At 37.7% G+C, this 6,028-nt stretch overlaps 1 protein-coding gene across 1 annotated transcript in view; it reads left to right on the top strand.

Moving 5' to 3' along the window:
- Positions 1 to 1,513: 1,513 nt before the first annotated feature.
- LOC139133942 (lethal(3)malignant brain tumor-like protein 4) overlaps positions 1,514 to 6,028 on the top strand; it is a 229,622-nt gene continuing 225,107 nt past the window's right edge. The window contains exon 1 of the mRNA XM_070700761.1: positions 1,514 to 1,563. The gene's annotated coding sequence lies outside the window, so the exon portion shown is untranslated. The remainder of the gene's footprint in view (positions 1,564 to 6,028) is intronic.

The following is a 6,028-nucleotide window of genomic DNA, read 5'->3' as shown; positions in this document are numbered from 1 at the left end:
ACGAAATTTGACCTACTGAAGGGATTTGGCAAGTCCCTCTGACGGATCGTGCTCGTGAAATATCCGCCTTTGTTACACCAGACGGATTGTTCCAGTACAAGGTGATGCCATTCGGAATGAAGAACTCTCCGGCAACGTTCCAACGGATGATCAACGACGTCATATCCGGGCTAGACGGGTGTGCAGCTTACGTTGACGACGTCGTCCTGTATAGTGACACCTGGGAGGAACACATCAAGCTCATGCGGAAGTTCTTTGAGAGACTGAGCAAAGCAATGTTGACTGTCAACCTTGCCAAATCTGAGTTTGGTTGGGCTAGGGTAACTTACCTCGGACATACTGTAGGACAGGGTGAGGTAAAACCTGTTGATGCCAAAATCAGTGCCATTTCAAGTTTTCCCATACCAAACTGCAAACGACAACTGATGCGCTTTCTCGGTATGGCTGGTTACTACAGAAAATTCTGTCCAAATTTCTCCACAATTACTGAGCCTTTGACTAACTTACTTAAAAAGAAAGTAAAGTTTGTTTGGTCAGAGCAATGCCAACAGGCATTTGATACACTTAAAGCCATACTGCAAAGTGCCCCAGTGTTGTCTGCACCAGATTTCACTTTGCCATTCAAATTAGCTGTAGATGCTAGTGATACGGCTGCTGGTGCTGTTTATTGCAAGAGGATAGTCATGGTGTAGATCATCCTGTTTGCTATTTTTCACGCAAATTTAACAAATCCCAGAGAAACTACTCTACAATTGAAAAAGAGTGTTTATCTTTGATATTAGCTTTACAGCATTTTGAAGTTTATGTTACTTCTTCAAATCAGCCAATAGTGGTTTATATTGATCACAACCCTCTTGTTTTTCTGCAGAAATTTAAAGGCAAAAATCAGAGATTGCTAAGATGGAGTTTAATGTTACAGGAGTTTAATCTTGATATTAGACATATCAAAGGCAGAGACAATTTAATTGCAGACTGTCTCTCTCGTATTTAGAGTTTATTGTTGTTCACTTTCGAGAAATTTTACTTTAGAGTAAAAAAAATTTGAGTACTTAAATCCTTTTCAAGATTACATTTGTAAAAGAAAGATTTTTCTTTGAAAAATTTTCTTTTTTTGAAGAGGGGGTGTGTTATGTAGGTCATTTCCCCACACTCATCATGACCTGAGTTCAATTAGTCTAGAACATTCCCAAGGTCACTGCCCTTGATGACCTCACAACCTTGAATTCAATTAGTCATGTTTGGAATGTTCTGGAAAGTTGATTAGTTGTGTAAGGGAGATAATTTTAGAACAGTAATTAGCATGTCAATAAAAGTTCTAGATTGTTCTTATATGCCTTTATAAAAGGACGTGCACAGCTTCCAGTCAGACTTTTGGGATCGTGTCTCTTGTGTGTTACTAAACTCCAGCAGTAGTCATTCTCAAGACTTTCAAGACCTTCACTGCCAACGCTGGATTTATACTGTGGACTTTGTGCAACTTCAAGCCTGCAAGGACTGTTCATTCATCCAACTGACTGTTACAACTCTGAGACTGGAGCTTTGCCGTCCCAGCTGAGATAAGTAGTCTGTACACTTTAAAGCTTGTACTCTATCCCTGACTTAGCAATTAGTTTTATTTTCGTAATAAATTTTGTTTAAACGTTAACTGCTGAGTTCACCCTTTTGTTCGTTTTCTCTGCACGTAACAACTGTGACTACACTATAATTGAAAGTGATTCACCATCACAATCATCAACCAAACTTCCTAATAAAAATTTCTGAACCCTACGTACGACACTCAGTGTCAGCCTACTGTTTATGTTGTCTGTGCTACAAAGAATAATATTTTACATACTGCGAAGGAATCACTTGTGAACACCTCTCCTTACAAATATTGCTTCATCTGTGATATCAATATCAATAGAACATTCAACCATTCTATGATACAAAGGGATGAATTTGTCAGAGATAAAAATATCTACTTATATATTGCTAAATGTACATCAAGGTTGAAATTGGCCTTTCTTCAAACACTCATTTTCTATTTCTGCTTTTCTAAGTAGTTATACTAGTCTGATTGCACATCACATTTTGTCATTTTCTTCAAAGACCCTTGTTCAAAACGCCTTTTGTCCTACATACATATTTACATTGCACCAATACAAAGTAAATTTTCTCATTTCCAAGGCACATAGGATATGTATGACATCACCACTTTTCATTGACTGACAATATTTGTTTTCAAATTGAATTAAACTACTTTGTAAGGAGCAAACTGTGGCAAACTGTGTACACCACCGTTTAGTAATAAATATGTTGTGAAAGAGTTGTACAAAGGTGACTAAAAAGTTTAATTCAGACAAATTTCTACAGTAACAGTTCCGATGGGTTTTACTTTTTTGAGCTGAGCTGCTTTTTTTTAGTTTTCTTCAAAACTACAATTTTTGTTTGATCTACAGTGATCATATCTTGGCTATAATTGTTCACTATCGTTAAATTGCTATTAGATGGAGTTGGAACTGTAAGACAATTCTATAGATATAGGTATACATTATATGCTTATTAATGTGGTTTTTTTTTTTTAGTTTTCTTCAAAACTACAATTTTTGTTAGACCTACATTGATCATATCTTGGCTATAAATTGTTCACAATCGTTAAATTTGCTATTAGATGGAGTTGGAACTGTAAGACAATTCTATAGATATAGGTATACATTATATGCTTATTAATGTCGCTTTTTTTTAGTTTTCTTCAAAACTACAATTTTTGTTAGACCTACATTGATCTTATCTTGGCTATAAATTGTTCACTATTGTTAAAGTTGCTATTAGATGGAGTTGGAACTGTAAGACAATTCTATAGATTCAGGTATACATTACATGCTTATCAATGTCGTACTCTTTTTCTAACCGATGAAAATTCACTGGCTCAGTGTCATGGTAACCATGTATGAATGACAGTTGTAATCAACCAGTACCAGTGTCCTAAGTGATCACCACGGTTACATATACTTCTTCAAATCCTAAACATTCACCAAGGTTGACTGCTTAAAGGTGTCTCTGTAGGCCAATCCAAGTTGGTAATACTGATATTTGTATGGAGAATATTGGTATACCTGTAATGAAGAAAAGATAACATGTTATTAGAAAACCATCTCATGCATGAAGCAATGATGTCTTAGCATTCATTTATGTTGAGTGTATTAATGAATGGAATTAACAGACAAATCCCTGGAAAATAACTCATTGTCAATGGTTCATGTTCATGACTTTGCACTATATCTAGACAAACTATGATTTGAAAGGACAACTTAGGCTCAGCAGCCTGTGATTTGATTGGACACCTGGACGCAATTTTCAATTTGATAAACACCCAAGCCACAACTGTGATTTAATAGAATACCACAGCAAAAACAGTGACTTAGTGGAACACTGAGCAAATATAATTTGATGGAACACTGTCAGCACATCTACGATTTGATAGGATTTGAAAGGACATCCCCTACAAAACAGTGATTTAAAGGGACACAAGCATCTGAGTGAGCATCTGTTATGCGATAACATATCAATGTATGATTGTCATTTGGTTTGACTTACAATAGGCACAATCATGATTTACTAGGACATCCTATAGACACAATTGTGATTTGGTAGGATACCCTATAGGCACAATCATGATTTACTAGGACATCCTATAGACACAATTGTGATTTGGTAGGATACCCTATAGGCACAATTGTGATTTGGTAGGATACCCTATAGGCACAAATTGTGATATGGTAGGATACCCTATAGGCACAATTGTGATTTTGTAGGACATCCTATAGACACAATTGCGATTTGGTAGGATACCCTATAGGCACAATTGTGATTTGGTAGGATACCCTATAGGCATGATTGTGATTGGTGGAACTTCCTTTCAGGCATAGACTTGGTTAAAGTCTGTGATTTGTGAATGTTTGAGTGGAGTGAACGCAATGATTTGTATTTTGCTTTCATGTGAAACGCGTGAGTGGAGTGGACGCGATGAGTCGCGTGAACGCTATCCTACAGGGGAGTTTCACCCGGAATCACAGACTTGGCTTTCCTGCAGGGTTTGCGTTGCTATAAATTATTCATGAGATGACGCTTTTATTTACTTATATATTATTCATTTGATGTCGAGTGCGATCACTCCCAGAAAAGTCAGCACGACCTCTGCTGTGTCGCCGAAAACGCGTGGAAATATCTATGTTGTTTGTGGGGCCCATGTTGCAAAATGCGATAATCGTCGCCGGTTATTCAAGGATGGAAAAAAGACACTGTCCTGTGAAGAAATAGAGTTTGCCGTCGGTACAAGTCTCGACCCCTTTCTGCACACTCATGTGAGTTTCATGCAGCATTCGGCATCGACTCTGCTGAAAAGCCTCAAGCAGTTCCGACTACAGTGATCTACATGATCAACCATCAGGTCCAAAGAAGAAGTTGTCAAACGGCATGTTCCGTGCGAAAATAAAAGGCCCAGCAAAGGGTCCTATTCGACGCCACTAACACGAAGTTCACGCGTTCTCCTTATTGGCCAGAATAATGGCTGGAACCGTCAATCATTTTATATTTTCTTGACGTCACTGTGTACACAGTCCGTCTGGCCGCCGGTACTTTGCAAGAAGTCCAAGTCGGTGAATCCGGCAAAAACTAACTCACCATACTGCGCAGACTCAAAGGTAACGCATTCAATCGCTGTGAAAACCTGGCCTGCGCTACCAAATTCCGAATAGGTTTGTACGAAATAGGAGAGACACAAGAGAAACTATTATAAATGATTATATTTTTTAAAAATTTACCGACTTGAACCAAGTCTATTTCAGGCACAAATGCGATTTGAATTGTACAGACCCATAAGGCACCACACTAGAGATATGAAACATTTAGGCAGAATTACAAGGGTGCCCTAGGCACAATCACAAATTGCTTAAACCTTTGGCCGAGAAGATCCTTGCAACACTGTTGTTGTATCCTACTGTGATTTTTTATAATCATGAATTGAACATTTTATTGGTATATCAGTAATTTTATCTTAAGTTTACGAACAAAAGTGTGTGACTTTGGAACCCAGCAATACTACTGTTATACAGTAGTTTGGTAACCTAAACAAATACCTGTAGCAATGATGTTTTTGTGTACTGACAACATAGAACAATACCGTAGTTGAATGGTAATGTGCAGCAGCTCAGAAGGTTACATCTGATTGGTACATTGTCATTATTTATGGCAACTTAAGGAGTCTGAAACTAGGACTATTCTCTACCTGATTGGCTGTTTGAAATAATTCGACAAAAACATTAGTTCCTGCCAAATGGCAGTTTCAGAGACACTAGCTGTGCATAAGCCAGACACCTTTATCACTGACAACATATTGAGATATATAAGCATCAAGGACAGAAATTCTGACACTCAGGTGTTTACAGTGAATTGCTGGTCTACTGCTTGTGTAGATCCATTCTGAAACATGTATGCTAGGTTAGCGCCAAATGTTGAGGACTCTTAGCAAGTTTAAAGCCCTTAGTTTGGCAGATCGTCCATGTAGCCGACACGAACACGAAGTGTCTGTTAGCGGGTACCCAAAACTATGAAAAATAGTAAAGAATGAGCTACAAAATCACTATCAGTTTTAAGTTGCAGGTAGAATAAGTCTGTGCCTTTGTATAAAATACTATAAAAATAGTAGAAAGTGAGCAACCAGCTGAAAGTTAGTCGAGGAGACCTTAACCGCATATCATTTGCATCTCATTGTCGGCTACATGGACTGTGTGCCCTTAGTTTAGAGGTGCGTATTACCTTCATCAGTAATTAAATCAGTTTTCTACTGCTTCAAAATTTTCTTGTTTTTTAGATAAGCTGAGGAGTCCCTGAAAAACTACAAGAGAAATATCATGCCCATGACTTAATCAAAACTTCATATTTTTCTTTGATCTGTTGAAAATTTAGTCTTACCTCCTGATGTAGAACTTTCAACAGGTCTCTGTAAGTGTGCGTGATACTAAGGCATTGTAGAAGACCAACATATCCT

This window comes from Ptychodera flava, chromosome 5, assembly GCF_041260155.1.
Source record: "Ptychodera flava strain L36383 chromosome 5, AS_Pfla_20210202, whole genome shotgun sequence".
Taxonomy (NCBI): Eukaryota; Metazoa; Hemichordata; class Enteropneusta; family Ptychoderidae; genus Ptychodera; species Ptychodera flava.
The sequence above is the reverse complement of the archived record's forward strand: the minus strand, read 5'-3'. Positions and strand labels throughout refer to the sequence as shown.